We start from the raw sequence: 12,872 nt of genomic DNA on the forward strand, positions 1-12,872 counted from the left end.
TGCTAACGTAACTCCGATTTTCAAAAAAGGCAGTAAATCTTTACCATGTAATTACCAGCCAATTAGCTTAACCTCAGTCGTATGCAAAATGCTTGAAACACTAATAAGAGATAAACTCGTTAATCATTTAGAAGAAACCAACTTACTTAAATATACTCAACACGGCTTCCGCAACAAACGCTCTTGTTTGACGAACCTCTTACATTTCTTCTTTGATATTCTGAACCAGTATGACGAGAGTAAAGCAGTAGATATAATACATCTTGATTTTCAAAAGGCCTTCGACAAAGTTCCTCACAAACGTTTACTGGTTAAACTAAAATCACACGGTATCCAAGGCGACGTGCAGAGATGGGTATAAAACTGGCTAAACAACCATAAACAAAAGAGTAGTAATAAGTGGAAAAACATACAGTTGGACTAACGTAACCAGCGGGGTGCCACAGGAATCAGTCTTAGGACCTGTTTTCTTCTTTGTTTATATAAAATACATAGATGAAGGTGTTACCAGTATAATAACGAAGTTTGCTGATGACACCAAAACAGCGAATTCCGTAGTCTCTAATGAACAAGTAATAGAAATACAAAAAAATCTAGATAAGTTGTCAGGATGGGGGCACACCTGACAAATGGGTCTTAATGCAGATAAGTGCAAAGTGCTTCACATAGGGTATAAATATATATATATATATACTCGTATATATATATATATATATATATATATATATATATATATATATATATATATATATATATATATATATATATATATATATATATATATATATATATATGTTTTTTTTTTTTTCTTTGCCCTCGTATTGTATCTTCATTCAAGTGAAACATTAGTAGAACCTTTTCACGCAACCTTTCCGTAATTTGAACCAGATCCTTATCCTTTTAAGGGGCAGGGAAATAATTTTTTACGAGGGTCGATCTCCCAATATGAAAAATAATTTGAAATTGTCTTGTATTGGCAACTTTTACCGAAAAAGAAAGGAGTTCGTTTGTATCGTGACTGAAATAGTACTATTTGTATAGACAGATTGATCTGGGCGCAGCCAGGAGAGATATGGTAAAGCATTATAATGGAGTTAAACTGGAGACACTAGACTTATCGCAAAAAGCGAGCGGAATTTGTTATATTCTGGTCGCTAAAGTAACCGATCGTGTTATAAGGAATAATGAGATATTAAAACTTCACAGGTTATTCCAACTTTTCAAATTTTTAATCAGTTTGGCCAATCAGCCCTCCAGCTCCTCACTCCATTCCACCATTCCATCCCGAAAGCTTGTTCCAACACGGCACACTCAGGCACATTCAAGGCTCTAGCAATAAATATTTAGAAAGTTATATCACACACACACACACACACACACACACACACACACACATCGGAGCATTTTTTATTATTTTTTTTTATTCCAGCGTTGCAGAGCTTAATGATGCTACAAAACACCAAAGGCTGTCTCATTAACCGAAGTACTGTGCATCCTGCAACGTGTTATTGTTGTGTAGGTGTTGGCAGGGTGGTGGTGGTGGTGGTGGTGACGGGCTTTTTTGGTTTGGGTGTGTTGTTAGTAGTGGTGAGGGGGCGAGGTGAGCGTGGTTTGTGGTTATGTGGAAATTCGTGTTAGTAAATGTTGCGTTGCTAATTGTTGTTGTTGTTGTTGTTGTTGGTGGTGGTGGTGGTTGAAATTCTAGGAGTACTAGCAGCGGTGTTGGCGGTAGTAGAGGTAGTAATGGTGGTGGTGGTGGCGGTAAAAATGGTAGAAATTCTAGAAGAAGTAGCAGTGGTGGTGGTGCTGGTGGTGGTGGTGGTGGAAGTAATGAAAGAAAAGATGGCAGAGGAGGCTGGAGTGGTGGCAGTGGCAGGAAAGTGATCCCTCTAAAATAATTTTACTTTTTACCTCATTCCGTTAATTGTGGATGTAAATATATTCACCTAAATATTCATCGCGGTGGCCCTCACGTGACTTCGGGGTGAGTCGTGCCCCTTGGTGTCGTATCTTTTGGATCAAAGTTTCCTAATTAATGTGTCGCTATTGAATCATCCTTATACCCAACTACTACAAAACTTCCACAATCAAATACTACTTTACGAAAATCTATGATATTTTTTTCTGAATTACTCGAAAAACACAGAAGTTAAAGTAGCCAAACATATTAAATAAACACAAAACGATAATAAAGAGAGCGAGCAAGAAGGGAAGAAAAGGGACGCAGATGTTATGAAGACAAAGAAGTGAAGGATAATGAGTTGGTGGAGGGAGAACATGGAGGTTATGAAGGAGGATAAGAGCGAAATGAAGGAGGGAAGAGGGATCAGAGGTGCGGGGGCGGCGAGGGCTGGGAAGAGAGAGGCACGGTACATATGGAGAGAGTATTAAAGAAGGGAGAAGGAAGGGGCAACAGTGAGCGCGGAGGCGGAGGGAGGAGGAAGGGGTTGCAATGGCAGAGGAGGCTGAGAGGAAATGAGAAAAGATAAACAAAATTGGTAAATAAGATAGATAAAAGTGAGTGAGGAAAGTTAGTTAATTAACGGAATGGAACGTGAGTGGAGGGTAGCAGAGAGGCCGCGGCGATGCAGACTGGACAAAAGAATCCCTGTGAACATACTGTGGCTATATAGTATAGATTTCCTGAAGCATAAGCTTCCTGGCATTATAATATTACATGTAGTGACGTCAAGCAAGTTTTCGACGAGTAAAAATTCCATCATTCATATCCCCCTGAAAGCAATTTTGAGTAATCAGCTTCCACGCCGTGTCCAATTATTTTACTCGGTAAGCACTTCATCCTAAGTATTCCTCCACTCCAGACGTGCCTGCTTCACTCACTTTTCATGTCACAACTTAATTTCGTCTCTCCTTCTTTGAATTCGCCATCCCCCTAAGCGCCTTCTCTTGCTTCCTATCATTACTCGCCATTACTGTCCTTCTTTAGGCGCGCCCTCGGCTGCTCCATATTCTTCCACATGGCTGTAATTGTTTCCTGAAAAGGTAAAGGTGAGTCACTTTGTTAGAGAATGACATTTTCGCCCACTATGAACCGGTTGTTTATTCCTTACTTTTCTTAATGTGAGGTATTGTGCCAATGTACCTTGTCCTAGAAGTCCGTGCCTCACCTCCTTCATCTATCAGGTTTTCATTACTCACTCAATCATTTAATTGTTTTCTTTCATTTTCACTCTGTAAGTTTGTTCCTTGATTGACAAAAGCGAACGAAAGTCTTATGTTGACAACATGGCATGGAACTATAGCTTCGTGAATTAGAGCTATTATTCGTTTTTTTTTTTTTTTCTCTCACAAAACTACAAAACACTTCGTTTTCCTTTAAACATAGTAATGATGTTTCCTGGAACGCATAAGGGCAACAGAAACTCTGCCTAGATAGATGTTGTTGGAGTAATCAAGTAGAGGACTGCAACCCTTACCTGACATGTGGTGAAGACGAACTGGTGTGCTGGTGTTGAGGAGCTGAGTCATGGAGCTACGCAGAGTGAAGTCAATACTCCTGAAATGCCAAAAACGAGGAACGCTGAAGGCCAAGTACTAGTTTAGTATTCCCAGATAAAAACAATAATTTTGGCCAATATCAAACTGAGTCCACAAAATAAATGAATAAATAAATAAAAAAAATAAATAAATAAGTAAATAGACAAAATAATGTATGAATTAATAAATCAAACAACAACAGCAACAACAATAATAATAATAATAATAATAATAGTAATAATAATAATAATAATAATAATGATAATAATAACAATAATAATAATATTAACTTAAAACACATATTACGTTTGGAATTTCATGCTAGCGAGGATCAGGCTAAAGGCCACGGAGAAAAGGGTTGCCGGAAGGTGTCTGCTACTTGGCTACGTAGAACGTGGAGGCGGAATACATGCTGAAGGTAGAGATTCATTAGTAAGAGAGACCTGAGGAGAAATAGTTGGAAATAAAAGCAAGGTACTTACCATAAAACAATGATGCTGGAATCGTTTTAGTTACTTAGATTTTAGTGTTTTTTAATGCAGCACAAATAAAAAAAGGAGTGAGTGATGAGCATCCACACACACACACACGAAGAGGGTTTAAGAAGGAAGAAAGTAATGAAGATGGAACAGGTAAAAGCTTTTTCTTGTGACCGTTTATATAAGGCCGTCTTTCTTTGTCCACACACACACACACACACACACACACACACACACACACACACACACACACAGGTAAACGAATAAATGGAAGTGAAATTTAAATAATCACACAAATAAACAAACGTGCGCATGTGTGTGTGTGTGTGTGTGTGTGTGTGTGTGTGTGTGCTGCTGGGACTGGTGATCTAGCTCCGCCACTACGTTCCATTTGTCTCATGTTTACGAGTGGTCTAAAGTTACTTAGGTACATGGTAATTTCATTAGTTCCTGCCACTAGTGAATTGGCGGAACACAAAACTTTAGAAGCAACGTTACAAACAGACCGTCCTGCACCAGTGTGGCGCGCGTTGCCTTTGCATGAAGGAGGCCACTGACGCATAAGGTCTTCATATTATAGATTAAAACATGAAAAACTAGATTACACATGATTGATATAATAGTATTTCTAAATTCACCCACAGTAATCAAGGAAACAACATACACGAGATGCAGTCAAGATGGCATGGAAAGGTGACTCTCTTGGCAGGTCTTGTCTTTCTTAAAGTCCGCGTACTGTGTTTGTTGCTTGGTTATCTGTTCACCAATCATTATGGGGGTCGTGACGTGCGTGTTTACCATTGTGTATTTCACAGGATTTAGGTGAATATCTGAATGGCTTAATGTCCTCTTGTTCGGCTCGCTAAAAGAAAGTAAATAAATAAATAAATAAATAAATAAATAGTAGTAGTAGTAGTAATAGTAAATGACAATAATAATAATAATAATAATAATAATAATAATAATAATAATAATAAGAAGAAGAAGAAGAAGAAGAAGAAGAAGAAGAAAGAAGAAAGAAGAAAGAAGAAGAAGAAGAAGAAGAAGAAGAAGCAGCAGCACCAGAAGCAGAAGCAGAAGCAGAAGCAGAAGCAGAAGCAGAAGCAGAAGAAGAAGAAGAAGAAGAAGAAGAAGAAGAAGAAGAAGAAGAAGACAACAACAACAACAACAACAACAACAACGACAACAACAAATAAAAAAAATAAGTAAATGAAAATAAATAAGCAAATAAGTAACATAATTAAATACATAGAAATATCGTTAAAGTGTTTGAACAGCTGTCCTAAGTGTACAGTTGCCCCTTGAAATGATGTCACAAGTGCAGTGAATTTCATGCCTATATATACTGAAATGAAATAATTACTAGGACTGGTGATCTGCCTTGCATTAAAAAAAAAAAAGCTGCGAAAAGACAAAGAACCGGAGATGTGATAGAAAAAATCATTCAGATCTCTTTTTCTTTATCTGAAACATTTTATGGAATATGGCATCACTTATCCCGGCAAATGTGTGTAGAGTAGCTCCCAAAACAATATATCTTTAAAGAATAATAGGTCTACATACTTAGACGATATCATATGATACGTTTGATAACTACGGTGGCAACAATTGACCGTCCTTCACACTAGGGATGTTACCGTATATTATTATCAGGATATAGATCGCCATATTAGTATCCCGTCAAGCCATGCATACCAGTACTGGCGCAACACGTGATCAAGCAGCAGGTTTCACATTCTTCATTATGCCACAGTTCATACCACACTTTAAGACTGTTTTGGAAGTTATTGTACATTACGCAACCTATAAGATTTTTAAAAGTTTGCCTTCCAAATGTCACTTCAGTGCAAGAAACCAAAACCTAAAGCTGTTCAACTTTTTCACAATCAATTCTTTGAAACAGAATTTTCTTCCGTTTGTCTCATTTACTTCTTTCCTACGTGGAGAGAGAGAGAGAGAGAGAGAGAGAGAGAGAGAGAGAGAGAGAGAGAGAGAGAGAGAGAGAGAGAGAGAGAGAGAGAGAGAGAGAGAGAGAATGAAGGAGATGGCTAGACAGGGAAGGTCAGGGCAAGGCAGGAGCAGGCGAGGGAGAAGGATAATTAAGTCACCTAAAAAAAAAAAAAAAAAGCAAAAGCAAACTATGATTTTCCCTCATTTTATCTAGAACAGCCAACATCTAAGAAACTTCGTAACAAACACTCATTAATGTATTCCTTATTGTATCCTTTTCATTTAATTCAAGGATCCCGTACTAAGTAAGGTGAGTTGGATCCGTGAGGAGAGTGGGTGTTGATATGTCGGCACCGTTCTCTCTGCTCCCTGTTAGTGATGCCCTCGTCGCCTCCAGCACGCCACACCCCACCACTTGCCAAGCGTTCTCCTTGAGTGCACCTTCAGGCATGGGCAAAGGAAATCATTAACCTGACTCAAGCTTAATCTCATTCTCTCGACCCAGGGCCTCAAGGACATCGACTAATCCACTAGGAGGCACTGAGGCGGCGCAGAGCAGGTCATTAATTACGCCCGCCTCCCTCCACGATGGCTGGGGCGGGGGACGGAAAGGCGTCAAAAGGAACTCAGTCGCCTGTTCCTCGTCTCCAGTGCTCTTCGGATCCTCTTAGGAAATTTAGTGAGGATGTGAAAAAAAATGCAATACCAACTTATTTTCCTTCAGGGATTAGGTTCGTGCGCCATCTCTAATCATTACAAGCAAGAAAAGTTTTTATTCCTTCCAAACAGTTCACGAGACCCGAGGGAAAACCACCAAAATGAAGCCAGCAAAATGGCCATTGATCAATACTGAACCGAAGTCTTGGGCTGTGGTTATCCTTGAACCTCCAAGGGAACCAACCAAACAACATTAGAAAATACGCACGGGCACTAATCCAAGGGCATCTGTTAAAAGAGTAACATTGGTGTGGCCGATAACTTAATTGCCTTTTTTTTTTTAATAACAGTGAGGAGGAAGCGTTGAAAAATAAAGAAGTAGGAGCAGAAGGATGAAGAGAAAGATGGCGAGGGGATAAAGAAGGTGGCACGAGGAGAAGAGGTGAAGAAATAAACAGGAAATTGGGAAGGAAACAGGAAATAGGAAAGAAGTCAAATCGGCCAAATAGGAGAGATGAAGAGGAAGGAGAGTTGAAGAAAAGTAGGAGAGAAAGTGAAATAGGAAAAAATAAAACATTGGGATAGGGAGACGAAGGAGAGGGATAGAGAGAAGGAGGAAGAAAATAATGCTACAAATGCTACCGTCCAAAAGAGTTATTCTCCCTTAATTCTTCCTAACTCTTTGGCCCGCAGTATTGGGGACATTATACAATAAGGCATTAAAGTTAGCCCTAATTTCCCTTGATAATTTTTTCACGGGGGGAAATTACCTGGCGGTCTTTAATTTTTCTCTTTTCGTGGAATATATCTCGGGCCGGGCCTCACGGTTCTCCCATACCATATTAGTTCATAACTATCGCGGTTCTTTCAGCGTGAGGGCTCAGGAACCCTCAGTTGAGCACGGAGCGAGAAAGATCGGTGGTAATAAAGCCAAGGTAAACAACTGACGACGCAACAGTCCCTCCCTGCCCAAAGCTCCTCATTCCTCAACATCATAGCCCCCCACACACCAGTTCCCCGAGACACTCACCACCTGCAGTATCCTCTTGTCCAGGAAATTAAACCATGAAGTCTTTGGAGGCCGCCATTCCCCCGGCTCGTTCATAACTCTTCAGAGGCAGGCCATTTAGGTGGTTCATGACCAGCATGATGAGGCGGCCTTATCAAACTCATTTCATCCTCTTACCTACCACACGCTACGAAGGCACAACTCGCCTCATATTTAATCCATCCTTTTAAATAATATTCCATTTTCTCTTTCCTGCACACTAAATATTCATGGGCTGTCCTTCTTACACTAAAAATCTTAATTGGAAAAATGATATCTTAACTCTTGCTGAGGCATCCCCCGTGAAGTTTGGTGTTCTGTGTTGTCTCCGTTAATCATCCCTCCACTGTGCTGACTCTATATAAGGACCTCATCTACCCTTGTGTGATGCACGTCTTTCCTGTGTGGGTGCCGTGACTCCCACAGATCAAGATAGGATGGAATCAGAAGCTACAGGCCTCACCTATTCCTCTTCCATATCACAGTCCACCGCAATATTTTTATTTCTTCTTTTCTGTTATCGTTATTTATGTATCTAGTTGTTATATTTTGAGCTTCTTAACTGTATGCTTCACTCTGTTCCTCACTCTTTTTTTGCTTCCTTGTTACCCGTAATACAAGCCTTAACCAATGTATTTATTTCTAAATATCTCATTGATATACTGGAACGCTGTCTCACTTTTTGTTTACCAATCTTTATCCGGCCTGGACACCTTTAACAGAGAAGTATCACGACAATGCTCGAATGAATTTTGCGTATGCTCCGTTTTTAGGTATTTTCTTCCTGATCATTATTTCTTGTAAAGATGGAGATTTTAAGCTTAAATTTATAATTCAAAAGTTTGTTTGTATCATTTTGCCATTTTCTTTATATAAATAAAAATAAAAAAGGAACAAGTTTGTAAGAAGAATCAGTAAAGATGTTTCCTCAAATAGTGACTCGCCATTTACGTACGTACGTAACAAAAAAAAAAAAAAAAAAAAGGGAAGAACAGTAGAAACCGGCAAGTATAAGCCATAGAACAAATTAATCTCACCGACAGTATTTTACCTCTTTCACAAAGCCACGAAAACAACAATGAAAAATATAATGTTCCCATAACACATACATCAGAATTGCATATCATGTAGTACATATCTGTTATATGCGACTGAGTCTCAATATACACATACTTCTGGATTTCCCCACTTAAGAAATAGACAAACATCCACCACCAAACTTGGAAGCATTCGTGTAAAGTTAAGTGCACAAGTGAGTGGGGGAAAGAGAGGTGGGTATTGCAAGCTGTTTCAGTATTCTCTCAGTTCCTTTCTTGTCTTAGGTTTTTCGTCATTCTCTTTTGTAACTTCGGCCAGTCTCTTTTGCACGAGCATGTAAGGAACTTACAAAATTGTGCGGGCAACACACACACACACACACACACACACACACACACACACACATGTCTATATACATATATTCACATATATTTACACACAAACACACACGCACACACATCCATATACATATATTAACACACACACACACACACACACACACACACACACACACATCTATATACATATATTCACATATATTCACACACACACGTTTTTCTCTTTCCTGCCCATTCAACTGAGGTATAGTTCCAGCTCACTGGGAATATTACCTCTAGGTGTCGCTTTTCACACAGTTCTGCATAATATTGAATCCAACTGACAACGTAAAAATTCATCCCACTGCTCTAGATGCGCCAAGCAAAACTACCGGGGCAGATTTGTCAGAGTTTTGAGAGAGTGGAAAAGTTTCCCTGTCTCAAGGTCATGAAAACGTCAGCAGCTCGGAGTCTCAATGCGTCTGCTGCAATGGACGGCAAAATAGTTCAGCAGCCTCCGCTGAGCTGGAAATAACACGGAACGACAGTGGTGAGTGATGGGTATTGGCGGAGTTCCTGTTTTACGACGTTACGACCAATGACAACGCGTGGGATGTAGTGTATCACCCATATGTCTGATGGGCCCAAGGCAGGTGTAAAGTCTCTTCACACTGTTTCTTTTCTTTTCGTTTGTGTGAAGAGCGATACAACCGTCTTAAAGCAAACATTTGTACCTCTGTTTCTCTGTCTCATAACACACGTACTGCTTCCCAGTTCTGACTGACCCAACAAGTCCATCAAAAGTTTTTCCAACACCGCTGCGGTTGAGGAGTAAAGTATTCGAAGTTAGATGAACGAAATCTTTAAAAATATTAAAAAAATGCAGTAGAAAGGGCTGATCCCCGAGGCTTTATTTGCATGCGAACATGGAGTAATCCGACGTATCGGAAATATGGTAAAGATCCATAGAATTCAATCTCTAGGCTGCCACTCACTTGTGACCCTCAGCCACGTGTGTCAGGTATATACTTCTCAGAGAAACCGTTCCCAGTCTCACGAGGGGAGCTTCAGGACAGAGATTATGTAATTCGTTGGAAAAAGAAAAAAAAGGTATCTTGAAAAAAATACATATGGTGCTCAAACCTATATGTATTTTTGTGGGTTTTGGGGAGTATCCATTAGTATGGCCTGTGCATATGTGTGAACATTTTTCCCAGTAATTTTGCTCACTACATATGGCACAAACTGCCATTAATTTATACATAACACTATTTCCGATGGACGTTTAACCAGTCTCGATGTGTTTATAAAGTCATGGAATATAACAGTAAAGTCTTCCTCTTAGCAAACAAACCTCTTTAATCCGATGCAAAGTTTCTGCACTGACAATATCAGGGAAAAATCTGACCGTAAAACACACGTAGAATTTATTAACTAGAAAGATACTTTGATTGGCGTGAGTGGTGCAGCAATGCTGCTGATGTGGCGGGCAGACTCTGGCGAGTGCCTACTGGATATGACACAAAGATGAACAGTGAATACTTTACGAATGTGAGATAGTCCTTGCACGCCTGACATCACCGCTTCACAGAGACGCTGCCAACTTCAGTTTATGTCGACAAAATGAGTGTTAGTGTTAGTGTTCAATCTGGACATCAGTTCTATAATTTGTCTTCATGAAAATTTTATATAAGACTATAGAACTGAGAAATCAAGTGTGTGTGTGTGTGTGTGTGTGTGTGTGTGTGTGTGTGTGTGTGTGTGTGTGTGTGTGTGTGTGTGTGTGTGCGATAGCCAAACTGTCTATATAAATCGCTCGAAATTTAAGTTTTATTTATTGTCCAATGGAAGGTTTAAGGCGAGACCAATATTGTCATTCGAAAATGCAAATTTCATCATCATGAATTTAATTTTGACCATGGAAGACTCACTTGGTATCACTGGAACACTAACAGTACATGCAAATGAGTGTTCAGTGATGCATAATCCGATCCGATTTAGACATGATCAGAGATCATGTCTAAATCGGATGAACTATGGCAATCAGATTGAAATTTAGTTCCACACGATGATTTTTGTCCCAAATAAAATCTTTTCGACTTTGTGTTTTTAGGGAGCAATTTCAATGAACTTGGAAAAAAAAAAAACATGAAATTAGAAAATGCATAGAGCATTCATTTTGGCATCAACGAGAAACTCTTTTGGAGCCTCAACAGTGACTGTAAATGGCGTCAGTATTGTAGATCACTGAGCTTTTAGGACAGGTCAACCATTACGTGCTATTTACATTGTATAGCACTCACTTTGCACTCATATCTATACTGCAAGACTCACTTTGAACTAACTTTTGTATCACTAAAAAGAACTCTTCGGGATCTCCATGCTTGAAAATAATGGGTCAGTCAAGGATGATTGACCTCGGTCACGTCAGAGGTCAGGAAGCGGAAGCAAACAGAAGCAGTCCATAGCACTGCAAAGGTCTTGTAGAACTCATTCCATGATGTCTCCTTGCCTCTATGGATATTGGCGAAGATCACACACATGGTTATCATTATTTTCTTTAATTTTCTAAACCTCTTAATCGCATAGTTTCCTCTCTCCTTGTCTTGTTTTACGCCTGTCTCTCCCTCTTAATGTCTCTTTTCTTTCCTTTTATATTTCGTATATTTTCCCTGGTCTCTTCGCTACGTTTTCTTAATTACATTAGTAGCTTCTTTCTGCCCACTTTTTCCCTTTTACTTCCCAAGGATTGCCGCTTCCTCTAAACCTGGTTTTCCATTTCTCTCTCTCTCTCTCTTGTCGTTCCTTTTTTCTTTTCCCAGTTTCTTCGCCTCTCTGTGCTTCCCTCCTCTTTCTGGCGTGTCTGTCTCAAAAGGGCTTTCATGTATGCCACGTCCACCTCTACTAAACTGAAATACCCTTCAAGGTTTTTCCTTTAGGCAAGCCCTCTGAAGGTGTGTGTGTGTGTGTGTGTGTGTGTGTGTGTGTGTGTGTGTGTGTGTGTGTGTGTGTGTGTGTGTGTGTGTGTGTGTGTATGTAAGTCTTTGTAGGTGTATGTATGTGAGTGTACGTGGATCCATGTGCGATTTTTCCCGTGCTTTATAACTACACTCAAAGGTCATCAGGAGAGTTGTGGTTCTGGCAGCGACTAAAAAACTTTGTGATAAAAAGTTCAACAAAATCTGTCCGTGAGAAAGGTCAGGGGCGTGTTAGGCGTACATCGGTGGCTGGTTCCCTTTCTCTCACCGCCCTTAACCCCCCCCCTTTCTCTCTCTCCCTCTCTCTCTCTCTCCACACACACACACACACACACACACACACACACACACACACACTTTAATCAGTACAAGGGGCGGAAATGGACAACTGAACCTTTGACTCGTGTTCGCTGATAGCAGAAAAAAAAAACGCAGCTGTTGGTCCAGTGTATGCCATCCCAGAAGAGTCAATAGCGTCTACGTGTCACATCTAAGCCTCTTTCCGTAAGGGCGAGAGGGACGCGTATACCAGTGGGGAGCGACACCCTTCGTGCTCCATAATTGAGGCTCAGAGGGATAAGAAACGGTGAGTAGAGAGAGAGACTTCTCTCGTAGCCAACGTGAAATTGTCTTTGATTTCTTTTCTTTTTCTATGTGTGTGTGTGTGTGTGTGTGTGTGTGTGTGTGTGTGTGTGAAAGAAAGAAAGATCTCACTTGATTTACTCTTCCTCCAGCCTTGTGTCAGCTTATTGGATGACTGGGAAGTGTGAGAAGAAAGAAGCTTATGGACTGTGTGCAAACCGAAACCTTTCGACCAGGAAGCTGCGAGTCCTAATGAGTAAAAAATATAAGCGTGCTGACGGTGGGAGGGCGTACCCCTTAGGGATTGCGAGAGGTGAAGAAGTGC

At 40.1% G+C, this 12,872-nt stretch overlaps 1 long non-coding RNA gene across 6 annotated transcripts in view; it reads right to left on the bottom strand.

The window, feature by feature from the left end:
• LOC135099904 (uncharacterized) overlaps positions 1-12,872 on the bottom strand; it is a 215,250-nt gene that overhangs the window by 86,228 nt on the left and 116,150 nt on the right. For 2 of the 6 annotated variants that reach the window (XR_010268423.1, XR_010268427.1), the window contains exons 3-4: positions 4,642-4,839; positions 3,438-3,517 (exon numbers count right to left, since the gene is read on the bottom strand). This is a non-coding gene — a long non-coding RNA (uncharacterized LOC135099904). Of the gene's footprint in view, positions 1-805; positions 2,996-3,437; positions 3,518-4,641; positions 4,840-12,872 lie in introns of those variants that run through there. The other 4 variants (XR_010268426.1, XR_010268428.1, XR_010268424.1 and 1 more) reach the window with 3 other exon arrangements.

Source organism: Scylla paramamosain, chromosome 4 (assembly GCF_035594125.1).
Source record: "Scylla paramamosain isolate STU-SP2022 chromosome 4, ASM3559412v1, whole genome shotgun sequence".
In the NCBI taxonomy this organism is placed as follows: Eukaryota; Metazoa; Arthropoda; class Malacostraca; order Decapoda; family Portunidae; genus Scylla; species Scylla paramamosain.